We start from the raw sequence: 20,971 nt of genomic DNA on the forward strand, positions 1-20,971 counted from the left end.
ACATTCCAGGCCTCTGGTTAACCCAAGGAGACCGCCGTCTGGTGGACGATACCTCAGCACCACCCCGACATACACTACCTCAATCTGACCCGGGAAGGTTACCCCCATGGTTTTCCTCTATCATGAAATAGTGGGGGTTCCGAAGGCTTTGCCCCAACCCTGTCATTCGTGAGCTGCCCTGTGGAGGGCAGCTGCATAGGAGGTACTCCCACGGAGTGGGTTTTTAGATTTCTTTGTGTTTGGCGGAGTGAAGGGTTTTACGGCGGCCGGCGTGCAAATTTGGATACCAACCTCCTAAAAAAAAGTCACCAAACTGCAGGAGGATGTTCGCAGACACAGTTTGGCACTAGATATGGATGGCTATTGGCTCACAAGGAACTCTTCTGCCCTTTGACAGATTTTGTTTTTAATCCTGCTGCATGTCCATATCTATACACCCTCCTCACCACGAAACCTGGTGGGGGAGACAGTTTAGTCGCTGACAACCCGACCATGAAACGGGTTAGTGCAGGTTTGCATGGTACCTGTAGCAAGTCACAGATCTAATCTGGCCTAACCTGACAAAGCAGCAGTCTTGACTCGTCTGAATCACAGCTGGAGATGCTGAAGACGCGGCAGACCTTTGATCCAATCGCGTTAAGGAGTTCAAATTTGGATGCAGGTGAACTTGCCCAAAGTCATGAAGCATACTCCATGATGTGGGGAATAAAGTCCTTGCATGTTGTGATTAGCTGGGGAACAACACAAAATAATTTCACACGATTGAGAATACTCGAGCACTGTTTGGATATTTGTTGAATACTTTTGGAATCTGAGCAGCCCAAGACAGTTTTTGACAGAAAGGTGAGGCTATGTGCTCCAGTGATGGGATTCTGAGAAGGGCTGATTACAGAAGGATGGCATGGTTTGCCTGTTGGTTCTATTTGAGAATCTCAATGAGGGCATCAGACTTTCCTGTATTATAGACCATGTTCTAAGTTTTACGTTTTCAAAATGATGGGGTGAATACAGTACCATGATTCATTCATCCTTGTGTATCACCTGGTTGCCAGTTGCCTCATTTCTTGGAGTGTTGCAATGCTTCTGATGCTGTGCCCCTAGGTTTGGGCAGGAATTTGGAATTGTGTTCAGCATGCCAGCAGCGATAGCACTCCCTTTGTGAAAGACACTGTGGGATGTCAGATGATACCAACTCGTCTCTGAAAATGTCACCAGCCACCAATGCTGGCTTTGCATCCCATTTGATGAACAGCATACTCTTTGATGCAGCTCCCTGCCTGCGAAACACCAGCGTAACAATTTTTATCAGGTCGAGAGTCAAACTCAGACTAGACAGCTCAAAGGCTGGTATGCTATCTTTGGGTTATCTTACAGGACCATTATGTGATATGACGAGTACAATGACGTGCCCCCAAAAAATCCTTATTCATCTTTCGTATCAAGAATATTTGAACTTTGACTTTGCAAAATTTAGCAATAAAAACATTCCGAACTGAAAGGTAGTTTTCTTTTTCTGTAATTTTAAAGAACATTGTGCAGAGCCTTTGCTCTCGGTCTTGTGCTGACATGTTTGTCTTGAGCCTGCCATTGATTTCTGTCCTTCCAAAAACTCTCTTGCTTCTTGACTGCCAAAACGATCTCAATTTGTAAACTTTTAGCTCATTGTTTAAAAATAGACTGAGACTGCGATTCTCCGTCATTTTGACCTCAATAAAGACCGTTGGAGTTGTGATATTTTGGCAACATACTGTAAATGGATTAGAATCCTCAGATGCCTGAAAATTGTTTCTACCAGGAATATAAGACATGATATTTTCTAAAGTTCACTACCCATTCCTGCTGTCAGGTAATGATCGTTTCCCTTGAGTTTTTGTTGGACTTTTAAGGATATTTACCTCGTGCGCATTGCGCAAAGCTGGGTTAAGCAATTTTTTCACTCTGTCTTCAGAGAAGGAACTAGTTCATTTCAGTAGAATTTTATATTTTGAATACTGTAGAGCATGAATCGGAACACGAACCTGCAGCTTAGCAGTACTTTGGCTCTGGATTTGGCAAATTGTGAGGAGTGTCATCCTGAGTGCGCATGTGAAGCAATTGCTTCAGTCTGTCTGTCTATCTGGCAGTCAAACAAAATTGAAAATCATTCAAACAAGAAAGTTACTGTTTTCAGGGATGTCATAAAGGACACAAACAACAGGCATGACTAACTAATTTAACATGTTAAATAAGCTGCTATAAAAGAGGGTGCATCAACGGCAGTGAACTTCCGATTCTATGTTTGTTTGTTTTCTTTCTTTTCTTTCTTTCTACGGCCTTTAAAACTTTTATTTTATTTCAATTTTATTATATATTTGAACAATGGAGAACACAAATCGCCTTGTTTTCACTTCCAAAAACTATGAACTTAGCAGTACTTCGGCAAAGTTTTATGCCGTCTCGACCAATCAAATTTTCCACATGCTCAGGACCTGTCAAAACAAAGAGCACTTCAGCAAGAGCAGGAGTTGAAGAAGATATGATATCTGATAATGACTGCTTTGATCATTTCCACAACAATACTCCATCGTGGGAAACCATTTATTGGTTAATTATGAAATGAATTTCATGATTATATAAATCAAGTCAATGAGACTTACCTGAGTTTAATAGCATGTTCCAGCCGATTGACCATCTGCTGATATTCTCTAGATCAGCAAAAAAGAGGGAATAGTTTCAAACTATTCCCTCTTTGAATGCTCAGAGGGTGGAGGAACAGTGAGATTCAGACAAAATAGCGGCACCTACCGATGCAACGACAGGGCTAACTTCGGCCAAAAGATGTGTTTGGTAAGTGCAGCTTTTTCTCAAAGTTCGTTCCAAAATCATCAGTTTATCTGAGAAGAGCTGACAGAAGGTTCAGTTTTGTACTGTTCCATTTCACTCATCGGCTTGGTATGGTTGCTATCGCAACTGTTATTCAAAAGTTCACGAATAAAGCTCTTATAGATCGCACATGGAAACACCCCTTCCCATGTCCATTTTCTCAAGACTGTGTGGGGTAAGGTGACATATGAACTCCAGTAAAAATGTTTCAGGATTTATAAAAAAACATCAATTATTCTCATATATAGGTGTGTATGTCATCCATAATGTACTTTGCATTATGGATAACGTGAGTGTCGGATACTGTATTTCATGTAAGAGTCATCCTGAGTTATATTTGCATGGAGGGGAACATGGATATTGACAGCAATGCGTGGGCATGATATGCCCGATAGTCTCTTCCTGTATGAAACTTCCTTGTATGTATTTCCTTTTGTAAACTGACAGGACGACAACAGGAAACATACGAGTTAATATTTAACTGTGCTACACCTCAGTGGTTTGGAATAGGCTTGTGCACTATCCAGCCACCGTTTAGATAATGTCAGTAAATTTGAGGGAATGATTAGATTTATTACTTACTAATATGACTTTCATTTAAAAAAAAAATATATATATATATATATACTTTTGGAGACGTGTTTACATTTAAGTAAGAATGGTGGTTCAATCTCTTCTCACCAAAGATAACACCACATCATTCGTCATTCTGCCCTGCTCTGAATGGACTCCAAAAATGTATTAAACCACGAAAAACAGTTGAAGTATTTTATTTTCTTGCATTTGTGAATAAATATACGTTTCTGCACAGTCTTCATAGTGAAATTAATGTATGCTGCAGCACCCCTTCGTATCATGAATTGTATGCTGCACAGCCTCTAGATAGCCAGTTCTAAGAATTGCAGGCAATATGTGTAAGGAATATGTTTTTGGAGAGATGATGAGAAACTGTAAGTACCATGCCTGGTGTTGGCTTAATGGTTAGGGTGGTGGGCTTGGGATCCTCGGATCCTGAGTTCAAATCCTGCTTTGCTGTTGAATTAATACCAGGTGGGGTTGATTCTGTTTGTCAACCTTCTGAGGTTGGTGCAATGAGTGCCAGCTTGCTGGTATCCTGTGTTGGCGTGACAACCTGTCCAGGGTTGTGCCCAATAGCCCAGGAGACTGCACCAATGCTCTGCACAAAGTATGGTCCCAATGGCTGGATGGATGCAAGAACCCTGAACAGGAAGATGATGCATCCGAGAAATGAAATGACGTGGGACTTTTGACTGGGGAAGTGGAGGACACTCTTCAGTTTTGTCAGGCCATCTTGTAGAGGTGGTCATTTAATATGTGCAGCATGCTAATCTGGCAGTTGGAGCTTCTTATGGATAAAAGCTATGACCTTGCAAGCTGGCAAAGGAAACTTCACCAGATATACAGTAGATATTTATCAAGAGGTGGGATGAGAATATAAAATAGATTATTTTTAGCAATTGAAAATGATGGCAAGAGATTTTAATAAAAAGTTCTAAAGAAAGGAGGGAATTATATATTTTCTGGTTTGAAAAATTTTGGGAGGTTGGCCTGTCAGTATTCCCATTTGAAACATTGGCCTATGTTGCAGGGATCCTGGCTTCAAATCACATGGTACCAGAATTGTTTGCCCATTCTCTACTAATGTCCTTGGAATTAATGTAAAAGTACATCAATGTATACTTGTGTCTCTGTCCTGCATGTCATTTCTGTACAAGCTCCTTGACAAGGAGCACAAGGTCCATGGGTCAAAAAAATTAAACAAATAACAACAATATCTCGGTACATATCCAACTGACATTGTAGCCTGTTATTCTGCATAGCTTGTAGCACTCGCAATACCTGCAGGACTGACAGTGAATCTACGGTAAGGTCTGTCTTTTGCAGAAAAGACCGTTTGGGCCAGGTAAAAAGTTGAGGGAGGGTGTCGGGCAGTGACAGGCTATGAAGAGGGTGATATCAAAAACTTTCTCATATCTGAGAATAGTGTTCCACCAGAACCATGTTGTGTTTCCACTGGGAAGAGAAGGGAGAGGAATGTGGAGAGAAGAAACTGTGAAAGAAATGAGGGGATAATGCAGAAGGATAGAGATGTCAACAGGACTAAAATGCAATTGGCACAGCTGGGCATCCGATCCTGTTTGCCAAGCTTTCTGCCAATGGCATCTAGAATTCTTTCTATGCCTCAATGGCTAATTTTCTTAGTGCACCGAAGCAGCATTTAGTTGTTGATGGCTTTTTCTTTTCTCTACTCAGAATGTGAATCTGGCCTCTCTCCAGAAACTGTTCGAGAAGCAATACTTTATTCAATCTGTGTCTCCAATGTTTCATTTTCATTTGTCAAGCCATCTTTAATTGTTACTAATTACTCCACTTCCATCACATTGCCTTTGTTGAAACTATTCCTTCTTTTTTGCTGATATAGAGAATATCAGCAGTTGGTCAATCGGATGGAACACGCCATTAAACCCAGGTAAGTCTCATTGACTTGATTTATCTAATCAGGACATTCAGCTCATAATTGACAAATAAAGGGTTTCCCATTACGGAGTAATATTGTGGAATTGATCAAAGCAGTCATTATCAGATATCATGTCTTCTCCAACTCCTGCTCTTCCTGAATTGCTCTTTGTTTTGACAGGTTCGTGCTTTCAAAGGGTGCAATGTGCAACCCTTCCCTGTCAATGGCTCTCATTTTCACCGTTTTGTATTCACCTTCATCCTTCATACATTCGAGCAAAATGACTACCTGTCTCTATCTATGCTTCTTTCCTTACATCCTATCCTTCTATCACCTCTTTCAGCAATCCATCTCTTCTCAATGTGTGACCAGGCCAGTTTTTTGTCTCTTCATCATTGTCTCATTGTCCTCTCCTTCACCTGCTCAAAAACTTCTTCATTTTTCTTGTGTTCACCTCGTCAATCTTTTCTATTCTTGGCCACGTCCATATTTTGAAAGCTTCCAGTCTCTTCGGTGTCTTCTTTCTCAAACTCCATTTCTCAAACGTATAGAGCACCACACTCCAAAGAAATTATTTCACTCATCGCTTCCTCAGCTGTATGTTGAAACCTTTTCTCATAAGCTGCTTTTTTATCTTGCAAAACTAAGTTTTGCAAGATATGTTCGGCAGCTTGTATGTATTTTTTTTTTTTTTTTTTTTTTTTGTCTGTAATCACGTATAAAAAATTCTGCAGAGCACAGTTATCATCGGAAATTTTTGTAACTTCGCATATCAGAGGCCTATAGAGGTCGCTTTCATTGCACAAAATTTTGAAGGACAAGGTCAAAGGTCAAGGTCACTTTGTCGCAATTCAGGGGAGTCGACGAAACCCTTATTTTTTGAGTAATTTTGATCGGATCGTCTTCAAACTTCATGGGAATATAGTTCATGGTCTGCTGCTCAGCTGATTAATTTTTGGTGGCAATTGGCCTTGACCTTCATGGTTAGCGCCTGAGGTCAAACATATTTGACCCCAAGGTCAAATTTTCAAGTTTTAGGAACCATATCGTGTAGTACCTCAAATTGAACACCTCGATGAGTGCTTTCTAGATATGTCAAGCTTGAGACATTATGATGTCATTTGGTGATGTTATGAGGCAAAAGCATATTTTTCATGGTTACTCTGTAGAACGATTCTCATCGGAATCTCTCGTAGGCAGATATTCCTCAAGGAGTCGCTCCTGGTGGATAGCAGCTCTGTTCACCTCAGTGTGACCTCAAAGAAGTCACACGTGGTCACCTTTTGGCAAGATACGGGTCACCCTGCAGGTGACATTGGTTTATTTTCTTTTTCTTTTGTTTGCTGAAAGCTTCTTTGGCTATGGCTATTGTTTCTTATTTATTTTGGGACATTTGACATTCTCAGTCACCAAGCTGGCCAGATACTCAAACTCCAACCTGTTACAGTTCATGTCCATTTATGTTAATCCTCAAGCTTTTACCTGCATCTTTGCTTATTCTCATCACCTTGGTCTTCCTCACATTGATTCTCGTTTTACTTAAAGCTTCCACCACCCTTTGCAATCCTTTGTGCTGTTTGTTGTATTAGCCTGATCATCTGCAAGCCTGACCAGCTTCATCAGCTTGCTTCTAACCTTTATTCCATCATCAAGATCCTCCAATGCTTCTTTAACCAGTTCCTTTACTGATGAGTTGAAGAGGGTTGGGAACGCGGAACAAATTTGACGCTTTGATTATTTTGTCACAGACTCTCATCATTACTGACTGACCTAAACACAAAAGACTCAATCAACCTTATATCACTCTATTCAACAAAAAAATTCTGAAGGACTTCCATCAGTTTAGTCCAATTCATGTGATCGAAAGCTTTCTCAAAATTCACAAAGTCACTTTTCATTGATTGTTATTTTAGGTTTCATTCTTGTCATTCTGCCTGTAACATGTAACTCAGTATCAGCTCTGGCAAGTTTCTTGGATCACAGATATGAGGTAAGAGTGGTCTCTCTGGGTATCATTTGTGCTGATGATACATCTTAGCACCCTCTCATCCTTCTAAACTTTTCTCCATGGTCATTAATGGTGTTCTCTGCTCATAGTTGTCAGACTATTCCAAGCCAAATACACCAAGTGCTTAATGCTGGTGGCTCTTTGTCATGTTTTCCTCTGTGCATCCCTTGCAATATTGCATTGTATTAAGGTGATTCATTTACTTTTCATGAATTGCATCAGTGAACCCATTTCAATCATACTTTATCCTTTATTTCACTCTTCTTGGATACAAAGTCTAGGTTTGTGCAAGAATTAGAACACGGAAGAGAACAGAAGGAGCATAGTGGAAAGCAACGCAACACACCACCAACAGGCTCGAGGGAAACAACAGAGGGACATTTCAAGGAAGAATCGGTGAAAGGGAGGAGGAAGAAGACACAAAGTAAACAAGCTGATTGCAAAATCAAGAAAGTGGCTGAAAGAAAAAGAAAGGGAAACGGGGGGGGGGGGTTAAATGGCAGTGGAACAAAAACCAGAAAGGTGGGTGGAGGGAGAGTGGACAAAATACAATAACCTGAAAAGGAAGATGGTGGGCTTGATGGGGATTATTGAGAGTAGCAAAAATCATGAGAATGGATGGGAAATGATCGGAGGAGGTGAATTGCCATCTTGAATCCCTAGAGGGAATAATGGGATTGGACAGATGGGGGAAGTTGGTTTCACAGGTGAGAAAAAGAGGAACAAATGAGTGGATATGAGCAGTGAGCATAGATTTTGGGAGTTTAACCAGAAGTGCGTTCATGGCAGGACACATGTGCCCTGGAGAAACTTGGAGGAACAAAGCACAAAAATTGCAGAGGGTAGAAGACCAGAAAGGAGGCAGTTGAAGACAGGTGAGATTTGTCAGGATTGAAATACATATCACAGGTGTTGGAGCAAATTCTCATTCTATCAAGGCCTTCAGGCAGGGAAGAGACTGCTGCCTGGCTATCTGAAGAATGAGGGATGCTTCAGCAGAGGGTTGAGTCATCAGCGAAAGAGATAAGTGTTTCAAGGAAGTGAAAGATAATTATTATTGATGAAGAGGAGGAATATGATTGGGCCCAAGACATTGTATTTTTTTCTTTTTTTTGTGTACCTTGTCGAGGCTCGTATGAGAGCGAACACACAACGCACAGCAAGGGGGCATGAGACAAGAGGGGTGGGAGTGGGAAGGACAAAACATTGGGGAACAGAGACATTAGGAGATCTGTGGAAGGGAGAGGGATGGGGTGGGGAACATGTGGTATACAAGATGGACATTACAGGGACTTTCAGGAAGGAAAGCAGGGAATTGAAGGAGGTGGGCTTGGGTGGATTATCAGGGGTAGAAAAGATCAAGGATTTGGATGGGGGATGACAAGAGGTGGTGGTGAACAGCTGTTTTGAAGGCCTGGAGGGAAGAATGGGAATGAATAGAGTGAGGCAGTTTATTCCAAAGGCAGGAAAAAAGAAGAATGAAAGAGTGAAGGTGAGCAGTGATTCGTGATTTTGGTAGTTTTTACCAGAAGGCAGTTTTTGGCGGACCATGAGCGCCCTGCGGAAATGTGGTTTTTTTATTATTTTTATTTTTTTGGTATACCTTGGTCGAGGCTCGTATGAGAGCTAACACACAACTCACAGCAAGGAGGCATGAGACAAGAGGGGCGGGAGTGGAAGGGACAAAACAGTGGGGAACAGACACATTAGGTGAACTGTGGAAGGGAGAGGGATGGGGATGGGACGGGGAACATGGCGAAGAGAAGATGGACATTTCAGGGACTTTCAGGAAGGAAAGCAGGAGAAATGAAGGAAGTGGGCTTGGGTGGATTATCGGGGGTAGAAAAGATCGAGGATTTGGATGGGGGAAGATAAGAGGTGGTGGTGAACAGCTGTTTTGAAAGCCTGGAGGGAAGAATGGGAAAGAATAGAATGAGGAAGTTTATTCCAAAGGCGGGAAAAAAGAGGAATGAAAGAGTGAAGATGAGCAGTGATTCGTGATTTTGGTAGTTTTACCAGAAGGGGGTTGTTGGCGGACCTTGAGCGCCCTGTGGAAATATGGTGGGGACAAATCGCAGAGAGAGCAGGGGGGCAAGGCTGGAGAGGAGTCGGTAGAAGACAGACCACCGACCAACCTGCGGTGATTGAGTGAGAGGCCCAAAGACTCAGCTTCATTGCGGGAGATGCCGATGATCTTAAATGCCCTGGTTTCGACAGCATGAAGCCGAGAAAGGTGGGAGGCAGGAGCACCAGCCCAGAGGGGAGAGCAGTACTCCATCAGGCTACGGACAAAAGCTTTGTAAGTGGTCAGGAGCTCAAGAGGGCCGAGGAAGGACTTAGCACGACGGAGGATTCCCAGTCGGCGACTGGCTTTTGAGGCGAGGTTGGAAATGTGACTTTCCCAGGAAAGGTCATGGCAGATAGTGAGACCTAGAAGCTTGAAAGAAAAGACTTCTTCCAGAGGATTGTTGAGAAAGTGGATGGGGGGGTTTTGTAAACAGTCCTTTCGAAGAGACATTGTGAGAGTGTGAGATTTGTCTGGATTGAAAGACATGTTCCACGTGTTGGACCAGTTTGTGATTTTATCCAGATCTGCAGTGAGCGAAGAAGCTGCTGCTTGCCGGTCTGAGGGATGACAGATGGTACGGCAGAGGGTGGAGTCGTCGGCAAAGAGAAATAGAGGATTTTCCAGAGAGTCCGAGAGATCATTGATGAAAACCAGAAAAAGAACAGGGCCCAGAACGCTACCTTGAGGAACTCCAGCCTGCACAGGAAGAGGGGATGAAAGAACTCCATTTAGGGCCACACGTTGACTGCGACAGGAGAGGAAGTCTGCAAGCCATGAGTGGAGATGGCCTTGAATACCATGGGAAGAGAGTTTGGTGAGTAGGGCAGGGTGCCAGACTGTGTCAAAAGCACGTGATGTGTCCAGGGATATGGCTCGGATTTCCTGTCTGGCATTGAGGACTTCCATGCATTGATGGGAGAGCAGAAGCAGCATATCCAGGGTAGAGTGACCTGGTCTGAAACCAAATTGATGATTGGAAATCAAGCCATTGGAGAAGAGGAAGGATTTCATATCTGAAGCGATGATGGATTCCATCACCTTGCTGATGATTGGGAGAAGGCTGATTGATCTGTCGTTACAGGGATCTGTTTTTGCACCTTTTTTATGCAGGGCAGTGATGTTAGCAGATTTCCAAGCAGATGGCAGATGACCTTGGGCAAATGAGAGGGTGAATAGAACAGAGAGAGCGTGAGCAATAGCAGAAGAGCAGGCTTTGAGGACACGTGGGCTGATGCCGTCTGGACCGGTTGCAGAATCTGACTCGAGGTTTGAAAGCAAGCTCTCCACCTTGTCAGGAGAAAAGGATACAGAGTCCAGGGACAGTTGGGTGCGACTGGGTAAAGTGGGTAGAGATAGTGATGGGTTTAGGACACAAGATTTAGCTGCAAACACCGAGTTTAGACATTCAGCTTTATCACGTGTGGAATCAGCAGTGCGGCCATTTGAGGTAAGGGAGGGGATGGAGGGGGAACATACACCAGAAACAGATTTGATTAAACGCCACCAGGATTTTGTGGAGGGAGAGAGGTTTGAGAGTTCAGACTTGAGATGAGAAAGATGTTGTTTTCTGGCTCTCCTGAGGGTAGATACACACTTGTTCCGAGCTTTGTGGAAAGAACTGAGATTGCCCTCAGTTGGGTTTGCTTTCCATGAGGCAAAGGCAAGTTGTTTCAGGACAACTGCCTCGCCACAAGCTTCAGTAAACCAAGGGCGGGAGGAAGGGTAAGACAACTGAACACGAGAGGGGATAAATCTGTGCATGAGGGAGAGCAAGTTTCTTTGAAAGAATTCCCAGGATGAGTTGACGTTTGAGAAAGTAGTGATAGGAGACCAGTCTGTAAGTTTGATGGCTGCTCGGAGACCCTGCCAGTCGGCTTGAGTGAAATGCCAGACTCGACGGCGGTGAGGTGGTTCTCTGATAACAGCCAGAGAGATTTCCACTTTGACAAGGACATGGTCAGAAGAACCAATTGGAGCGAAGGAAGAGCAGCAGATATTGTCAGGGAAATTTGTCAAAATCAGATCCAGAAGAGATGGAGTACCATTGGTTGAGATCCGGGTCGGGAAGTTGACCGATTGAGTCAGTCCCAATGAGTCACAGAAAGCTTTTGCTGAGGTGCCATGGCAGGTGAGAGAGGTACCCACACCTAGCCAACTGGCGTGATGACAATTGAAGTCACCACATATAAGGAAGAGAGAGTTTGGATGAGAAGATAGAAGATGGTCCATGTTTTTGGATAGTGAGGTGTAGATGGAGTCATCACTGTTCGGTGGACGGTACAGTACACATATAAACATGAGGTGGGAGTGGAGGGGAAGCCGAAGCCAGAGGTATTCCTGGGGGTGTGGGGGAGTGAGAGCAGTGCATGGAGAGTGAGGAATAGAGTCTTTGATGAAGAGAGCAACACCTCCACCAGGACGAGGCTCAGGTCTGTCATACCGTAAGAGGGAGTAACCAGGGAGAGATAATTGGGAGTCAGACACGTCTTGGGAGAGGAAAGTTTCTGTTAGGCAGATAATGTCTGGTTTGTCAGTGGCAACCTGTATGGAAAGATCTGAAAGGTTTGAGCGAAGGCCCCGGATATTTGAGGTCCACACTTTTAATGAATAGGAAGGGGAGGAGGCTTTGGGTGCAGGAGGGGAGGAGGAGGGTAGGACAAGGGACGAGGGGGGCAGGTAAGGAGGGTTGCTGAAGGAGTGTGGGGTATTGCAGAATAGAGAGGGGAGGGGGCCGAATGAGGAGGAGAAAAGGCTCTGTGGTGCTGGGGGAGAGGGGGGACAAGAGACAAGAAGAAGGCAGTTGAGGATTTGAGGAGGTGGAGTGAAGAGATGGAGGTGAGAGGGCAGTGGAGGGAGGCAGGTTGGTGGATGAGAGGGGGGGGGGCAACTTTGAGAAGGAAGAGTGAGGGGATGAAAGGTGGGAGAAAGGTGAGGGGGGAATTTTTGAGAGAGGTGAGAGGGAGGCTTGGAGGGAGAAGAGTGGGATGGTTGCTTTGAGAGTGAGAGTGAGGGGTGAGGGGTGAGTTGGCACTGAAGTTGGAAAAAAAAGAATGGTTGATGGAAAGCGAACATCCATGGCAAACTGTGGTTTTTAAAAGTTTTAGGTCAGAGATGCGATTTAACACAATTCTTGATGAATGCAATGAAGGCGAATTCAGAGCATGGAGAGAAGAAGCGCTGTAATAGTTGGATTTTTTAGGCAAGGAATGAAGGAGAGGTCGAAATGAGAGCAGTCTGTTAAAATAGCAGAAGAGTAGTGCATTGTGAAACAGTAAAGAGTACCACATGTGTGAGAGAGGAAGATGAAGCATTATAAGATCGTTTTTGTTGTTAAAAATAATGTATGAGAGAGTTCAACAGATTAGGTCATGGAAGTGTAAAAAAAAAAAATCGAGGAAGAAGACGAGGAGGAAGTTAAGAGGAAGAAGTACAAGCAGAATCGGGAGAAGGTGACCCTGTTGTTGTTGTTGTTGGGTATATATATATATATTTGTTGTTGTTGTTAATATTAATGTATGAGAGAGTTCAACAGATTAGGTCATGGAAGTGTAAAAAAAAAAAAAATCGAGGAGGAAGTTAAGAGGAAGAAGAAGAAGCAGAATCGGGAGAAGGTGGGGACAAATCGCAGAGAGAGCAGGAGAGGAGGCAGGTGAGGCTGGAGAGGAGACGGTAGAAGACAGAAAGACCACCGACCAGCCTGCAGTGAGAGAGAGAGAGGCCCAAAGATTCAGCCTCATCGTGGGAGATGCTAATGATCCGCAATGCCTTGGTTTCCACAGCGTGAAGCCGAGAAAGGTGGGAGGCAGGAACACCAGCCCAGAGGGGAGAGCAGTACTCCATCAGGCAAGTGCTGTCTTGGGGTCATCCAGCATTGACAGGGAGAGGACATACGAGGATCCCATTGAAAGCCATTTACTGATTATCAGGGTGGAAGAAGTCCGCAAGCCACGAGAGGAGGTGGCTCTAGATGCCGTATGCTGAGAGCTTAGAGAGCAAGGGGAGTGCCAGCTTGGATCAAATACTCGAGAAGTATCCAAAAATGGTCCGAATCTCTTATCTGACATCAAGGGTCCCAATCGATTGCTGGGAGAGCAGCATGTTCAGAGTGGAGTGATCTGGTCCAAAACCAAACTGATTGTCTAGCATCAAGGCATTGGAGTAAAAGGATTTGATATCAACTGCAATGATGGATTCCGTGACTTAGCTTATTGACCTATAGTTAAGAGAATGTGTTTTTGCACCCTTTTGTGCAATGCAGTGATACTATCTGACTTTCAAGGAGATGGAAGGTGACCAAGGGCAAATTCTAAGTTGAGCAGAATAGAAGTAGGAGATATACAGTATAACCAGCAGAGCAGGTTGTTAGGACTTGGGTCCTGATGCCATCCAGGCCACTTGCAGAGTCGGTCTATGGTTTCCAGAAACTTTTCCACATTTTCTCGTGAGAAGGACACTATATCGAGAAACAGTTGGGTGTGAGTGGGTACAGGGAGAGAGGGGTTGTGTACATGAGATTTGGGAGCAAACTCAGAATTTAGACCTTCAGCTGTGGTGCAGCAGACAACGGAAACAGAATTGACAAGTTGCCACCAGGTCTTTGAGAAAGGAGATAGGTTCCAGAGTTCAGCCTTGAGGTTGGCTCGGTATTATTTTTCTGGTTCTTCTGAATGAACGTTGGAAACCCTCTTGTTGCTGGCTTGGTGGAATGACCTGATATTGCCTTCGGAAGGATTTGCCTTCCAGAAATATAAGGAAAGTTGTTTTAAGACAACTGCCTCATGACAGAATGTAGGGCCAGGGGCATGAGGATGGGTATGAAAGCTGTCGACAAGATGGGATAATCCTGTTCATGAAAGAGAGCATGCTTTTCTTAAGGAATTCCCAGACAGCATCAGTATTGGTGGTTTTGGAGAAATAAGAACAATCCTGAAGCAAGAGGGCAATTTACAGTCCCTCCAGATAGCATGAGTGAACTGCCAGACATTGCGCTGTCGAGGTGGCTCTCTGACATGGACTCTTACAACAACTTAATTGGGTGAACAGATTGGAGAAGTGGAGGAATGGGAGACCTTGGAAGGAACATTGGTCATGACCAGTTCCAGAAGGGATATTGGAAGAAATCTGGTTTGGAAAATTCACACGTTAGTTCAGGCCCATGGAGTCACGGAAGTCCTTTGCTGCAGTGCTGTTTCGTTGAACAGGTACTAACTCCCAGCGATTTTTTTTTTTTTTTTTTTTTTTTAAATTTATTTATTTATTTATTTTTTTGTATATAATGTCAGGGCTTGCATGAGAGGTAACACACAGAATGTACAACAAGGGCAGCAGGAGACAAGAGGGGTGGGAGAGGGAAAGAAAAAATAGTGGGGAACGGAGACATGAGGAGATCTGGGGAAGGGAGAGGGATGGGGTGGGGAACATGGTAAACAAGATGGACACGACATGAACTTTCAGATCCTTACACAACAGGGACTTTCAGGAAGAAAAGCAGGGAATTTGAAGGAGGTGTGTTTGGGTTGGATTAGCACGGGTAGAAAAGATCATGGTTTTGGATTGGGGAAGATAAGAGATTGTGGTGAACGGCTGTTTTGAAGACCTGGAGGAAAGAGTAGGATTGAAGAGAGTGTGGGAGTTTGTTCCAAAGGCAGAAAAAAAGAGGAATGAAAGAGGGAAGGTGAGCAGTGATTCTTAATTTGGTAGTTTTACCAGAAAGGGATTGCTAGCAGACCTTGAGTGCCCTGCAGAAATATGTGGGGGGGGGGCATATCTCAGGCAGAGCAAGGGGGGTGAGGCCGGAGAGGAGATTGTAGAAGACAGAAACACCACAGACATGCCTGCGGTGAGAGAGTGAGAGACCCAAAGACAGCCTCATTGCACGAGACACCAATGACCCTAAATGCTTTGGTTTACACAGCGTGAAGCTGAGAAAGGTGAGAGGCGGGAGCACCAGCCCAGAGGAAAGAGCAGTACTCCATCAGGCTGTGGATAAATGCTTTGTATGTGGTCAGGAGCTCAGGTGTGCCAAGGAAGGACTTTGCATGATGAAGGATGCCCAGTTGGCGACTGGCTTTGGAGGCCAGCTTGGAAATGTGGCTTTCCCAGGAAAGACAGAGACCCAGGAAAGATAGGAAAGATAGTTCTGGCTCTCCTGGCTTTCCCAGGAAATTCATAGCAGACAGTGAGACCCAGAAGCTTGAATGAAAGGACTTCTTCAAGAGGATTGCTAAGGAGGTAGAGAGGGGCGGGGGGGGTTCCAGAAGGTCCCTTCGGAGAGACATAGTGAGAGTGAGAGATTTGTCAGTATTGAAAGACATGTTCCACGTGTTGGACCAGCCTGTGATTTTATCCTGATCTGCAGAGTGTGAAGAGGCTGCTGTTTGCCGATCTGAGAGATGACAGATGGTATGGCAGAGGGTGGAGTCATCAGCAAAGGGCTGAAGTGGATTTTCCAGAGAGTCACAGAGATCATTGATGAAAACCAGAAAAAGAACAGGGCCTAGAACACTGCCTTGAGGAACTCCAGCCTGGACAGGAAGAGGGGATGAAAGAACTCCATTAAGGACTACACGTTGGCTGCGACAGGAGAGGAAGTCTGTGAGCCATGAGTGGAGATGACCTTGTATACCATAGGAAAAGAGTATGGTGAGCAGGACAGGGTGAGAGAATGTATCGAAAGCACACAATATGTCTTGGGAGATGGCTCTGATTTCACATCTGGCATTGAGAACCTCTATCCATTGTTTGGAGAGGAGAAGCAGCATATCCAGGATAGAGTAACCTGGTCTGAATCCAAATTGATGATCGGAAATCAAGCTATTGGAGAAGAGGAAGAACTTAATGGATGAAGCGATGATTGATTCCATAACCTTGCTGATGATTTGGAGAATGCTGATTGGTCTGTAGTTGCAAGGATCTGTTTTTTGCACCTTTTTATGCAGAGCGGTAATGTTTGCTGATTTCCCAGCAGATGGCAGATGACCTTGAGCAAATGAGAGGGTGAATAGAATAGAGAGAGGGTGAGCAAGAGCAGAGGAGCAGGTTTTTAGGACACGCGGACTGATGCTGCCTAGACCGGTTGCAGAATCTGAGTCAAGGTTTTACAGCAAGCTCTCCACCTTGTCACAAGAAAAGGACACAGAGTCCAGGAACATCTGGGTGTGACTGGGTAAGGTGGGTACAGAAAGCGATAGGTTTGGGACACAAGATTTAGAAGCAAACACGGAGTTTAGGCATTCAGCCTTTTCTCGTGCAGTGTCAACTGTGCAGCCATTTTAGGTAAGGGAGGGGATGGAGGGGGAACATACACCAGAAACAGACTTAACTGGATGCCGCCAGGATTTGGAAGAGGGAGACAGGTTTGAGAGTTCAGACTTGAGCTCGAGTTGTTTTCTGGCTCTCCTGAGAGTAGATACACACTTGTTCTGAGCTTTGTGGAAAGAACTGAGATTGCCTTCAGTTGGATAAGCATTCCAAGAGGTGAAGGCAAGTTGTTTCAGGACAACTGCCTCTCCACAAGCTTCAGTGAACCATGGGTGGGAGGAAGGGTAGGACAACTGAAGATGAGAGGGGATAAATCTGTGCATGAGAGAGAGAGAGCAAGTTTCTTTGGAAGAATTCCCAGGATGAGTTTGTCAGAGGAAGTAGAGATGAAATCGAGAAGTTTGATGGCTGCTTGAAGTCCCTACCAGTTGGCCAGACTGAAATGCCAGACTCGACAGCACTGAGGTGGTTCTCTAATAACAGTCAGAGAGATGTATACTGTGACAAGCATGTGGTCAGATGAACTCATTGGATCAGAGGAAGAACAGCAGATATTTTCAGGGAAATTAGTCAAAATCATATCCAGAAGAGATCGAGTACCGTTGTTTGAGATCTGGGTCGGGAAGTTGACAGATTGTGTGAGTCATAATGAGTCACAGAAGTCTTTTGCTGAAGAGCCATGACAGGTGAGAGAGGTATACACCCAGCCAACTGGGTTGATGACAATTGAAGTCACCACATATGAGGAAGAGAGAGTTGGGATGAGAGGATAGAAGTTGGTCCATGTTTTCGGAGAGCAAGATGTAAATGGAGTCATCACTGTTTGGTGGACGGTACAACACACACATAAACATGAGGTGTCATTGGAGGGGAATCTGTAGCCAGAGGTATTCCTGGGGGTATCGGGGAGAGAGGGCAGTGCATGGTGAGTGAGGAATAGAGTCTTTGATGAAGAGAGCAACTCCACCACCATGATGAGGCTCAGGTCTGTCATACCGGAGGAGGGAGTAACCAGGGAGAGATACTAGGGAGTCGGAGACATTTTGAAGAAGGAAAGTTTCTGTAAGTAGATAGTGTCTGGTTTGTCAGTGGCCTCCTGCATGGAAATATCTGTCAGGTTTGAGCGAAGGCTCTGGATGTTTGACGTCCACACTGTCAAGGAAGAGGGAGGGAGGAGGTTTTGGGTGCAGGGGAGGGGAAGGTGAGGGTAGGACGAGGGAGGAGGAAGGGGGGAGGTAAGGAGAATTGCTGAAGGAGTGTGGAGCATTGCAGAAGAGCTAGGGGAGAGGGCCGGATGAGGAGGAGAAAAGGCTCGGTGGTGATGGATTGAGGTACACTGGGGAGTAATAAGAGATGCGGCAGAGGGCAGATGAAGGTTGGAGGAGGTGTAGTGATGAAATGGAAGAGAGCGGGAAGAGGAAGAAGGCAGCTTGTGCATGTGAGGGGGGGCAACTTTGGGAGGGGGGAGTGAGGGGAAGATTGGAGGGAGAAGGGTGACAGGGGAGAGTTGAAGGAGAAGGGTGAGGAGGGAGTTTTGGGAGAGGTGAGGGGGAAAGAGTGTGAAGGTTGCTTTGAGAGGGAGGGTAGATAATTAGAGCAGGCACATCTAAGTTGCTGGAGGGTGATGGGAGAAGTGGGGAGAGGGGAAGGATGAGACTTCGTAGAGGTATGGTGAAGAAGGGAGCAGGCAGGGGGAGGTGGAAGAGGGAAGGGGGGGTGTGCTGAGAGGAATGAAGGAAGGAGCATCTTTGTGGTGATGGGTGTACTGATTGAGAGAGGGAGATATCTGCTTGGTTAGAATGGAGCCCACAGATGTTAGAACACCACACACTTGGGACAACAGAGGAGGGGCTGATACTGCAGCAGAAGACGGTGAAAAGGTGCCAAGAGCAGAGGTCGGATGAGTGAAGATGGGAGGGGTAAGGAGAGGAGATAACAGGTTAGGGGTAAGGAGGAGTTAGATTTTAGGAGGTGGGGTCAATTGGCACTGAAGTTGGGGAAAAAAGGACGATTGGAGCACGAACATGCATTGCAAACTGGGATTTAAAAAAGATTTTAGTCGGAGATGCGATTGAAGACATTACGTGAGGGATGCAATGAAGAAGAATTAAGAGAATGCAGAAAAGAAAGTTTGTGACAGTGGGATATTTTAGACATGGGATGAAGGAAAGATCGTCTTTTGAAGACGAAAAAGAGTGGTGATTTATGATGCAATACCGAGAACCACACATGCGAAAGAGGAAGCTGTAGCATTTTAAGAGACTGTTATTTTTAAAAAAAAATTTTGATAAGGATTACATCACATTAGGAAAAGGAAAGGTTGAGGAAAAATCATGAAGGTGTATGGTGAATGTGGATCAGCAAAAGTAGAAGATGGTAGATCAGAAAAATAAGGAGGAAGAAGAGTCCGTACAGGAAGTCACGTGGTTACGTGGAGTTTGATGTGAGGAGAAAAGGTTGTTTTTTTATATTTTAAGACATGACACAGAGGGTATAGTTGAGAAGGATAGAAGGAGTGTGGAGGGTAAAGTGGAGGAAAATAAAAACTGATGGTAATACGGAGAAAATACAAAAAACACGATCGTGCACACAAATGAGAACGGTAGGCCTCAAGGAAACCCGATATGAAAAGGCATCCAAAACTCAACAATTAGCACAAGTTTTAACACAAGACCAAACTAGAAACACACAGTAAACACAGAGATAACAAGATGACAGTAAAAACGTGACAAAAATGACTAGAAAACTTATCTTTGAGAAAGATAGCACAGACCCTAAAGATGAACCGCCACCGTCACTTAAGAACCTGAACCGGAAGTGATATAATCAACAGAACCAAAATAATTGGCATGGTGACAGCTGAAGTTGCCACATATGAGGAAGAGAGAGTTGGAATAGTCGGTCATAAGTTTGTCCATGTTGGGAGACAGATAGACAGAGAGATGGAAATCTCCTCTTCTTTTTGCTCCAATGAAGGGTTAATGCCTGAACCATCAGCTTTTCCTTGCTTCCTATGCTTTGTCCCCCCAGGTTTAGCAGATACAGTACTTCAGTCAACGTTCTGTTGATTCTATCCATTGTTCTACCTCTCCACCCACGCAGATCGACATGAACCTCCCAGTTTTAACTGTCTTCCATGTCAATGATACTGGATTTATATAAACTCACAATGTTCGACAGTGATATTCCAAAAGAAGGAAGGATCATCTTTACCATAATGTGCCCCACCGTCATGATTTTCTCCTTCACTGTATGTTTTTCTCAGTTTAGGCAGCACCTGAGCATATGAGATATTAAATCAAATGTGAGAAAACAGTTGTGATAGTCAGCACATGTCCCTGGAGGGAAAGTGTAGTCCAATCTTTACTTCCCGAGTATGAAGTTTTCAATCATGGAATGCAGGGCAACAGGAAGTACCGTTTCAGTTTCACATTATGACATCACACCCAGACGGTGCAAATTGCCAGATCACAGAGTTTTCTATCTAATGATAACCAAATAATTTTTGTTAAATTAATCAAACTCTGTTGATAGTCATGGGTAATTTCTGCCAATGAGAAGATTCCTCACAAGTATTGATTTCAAACTAACAATTGGTCACATTGTTGCACAGTGTTTAAGTAAGTAGATTTTGCAGCAGACATTGTCATGTTCTAAAAGTAAAACTTGCAACATTTTATTCTGTCTTTGGGTTTACAACAAAGCCACCCATAAACATCATCATCATCACCATCATCATGAAGAACAAACAAAATAATAATAATAATAACGTTGAGGTTATCTGTCAGGAAAAACTTGTGTTTTTTGGCTTGTCCTTCCTCGGAGTGAAACCAGCCTTCTCAAGGTCTGAAGTGTGTCATTGCTGCCAGTATGTTCTGCCCTCATGAGCTTCCTGCCTACCTGTCATTTAACTTGGGGTTTTTCACCACCTGTTATTTTTCACACTCACCTGGTCATGTGTGCATCGTTGTTGTGTGCATGGGCCCATAGCTGGGGTTTAGTTCTTTCTTCCCTTATTTTTATTTAATTATTTCCTTTAAATCTGTGTCCCACACATGGTTCCTGCCATCCTACCCATGCCAACATTTGATTAATTGAAAACCCCTGGAGGGAAATAAGTAAATTAGGATAATCTCTTTGTTTCGCCAATCGTGTCTCTAATGTGCATGAAACTCGAGGCATGTCGCCCAACTGCTCAAATGGTATACCGTACAAATTTAGCCTTAAAGGTCCCATGTCATTCAAAAGTACTGAAATTGCATATGTATGTATGTATGTATGTATGTATGTATAT

General features: G+C 44.2%; 1 long non-coding RNA gene across 12 annotated transcripts in view; it reads left to right on the forward strand.

The window, feature by feature from the left end:
- LOC147027769 (uncharacterized) overlaps positions 1 to 20,971 on the forward strand; it is a 142,416-nt gene that overhangs the window by 12,829 nt on the left and 108,616 nt on the right. For 2 of the 12 annotated variants that reach the window (XR_015057258.1, XR_015057256.1), the window contains exon 2: positions 6,538 to 6,650. The exons of the other annotated variants lie outside the window; for them this stretch is intronic. This is a non-coding gene — a long non-coding RNA (uncharacterized LOC147027769). The remainder of the gene's footprint in view (positions 1 to 6,537; positions 6,651 to 20,971) is intronic. 12 annotated transcript variants of the gene reach the window in all.

Source organism: Eptatretus burgeri, chromosome 4 (assembly GCF_056783735.1).
Source record: "Eptatretus burgeri isolate ZD-2024b chromosome 4, Ebu_testis_v1, whole genome shotgun sequence".
Taxonomy (NCBI): domain Eukaryota; kingdom Metazoa; phylum Chordata; class Myxini; order Myxiniformes; family Myxinidae; genus Eptatretus; species Eptatretus burgeri.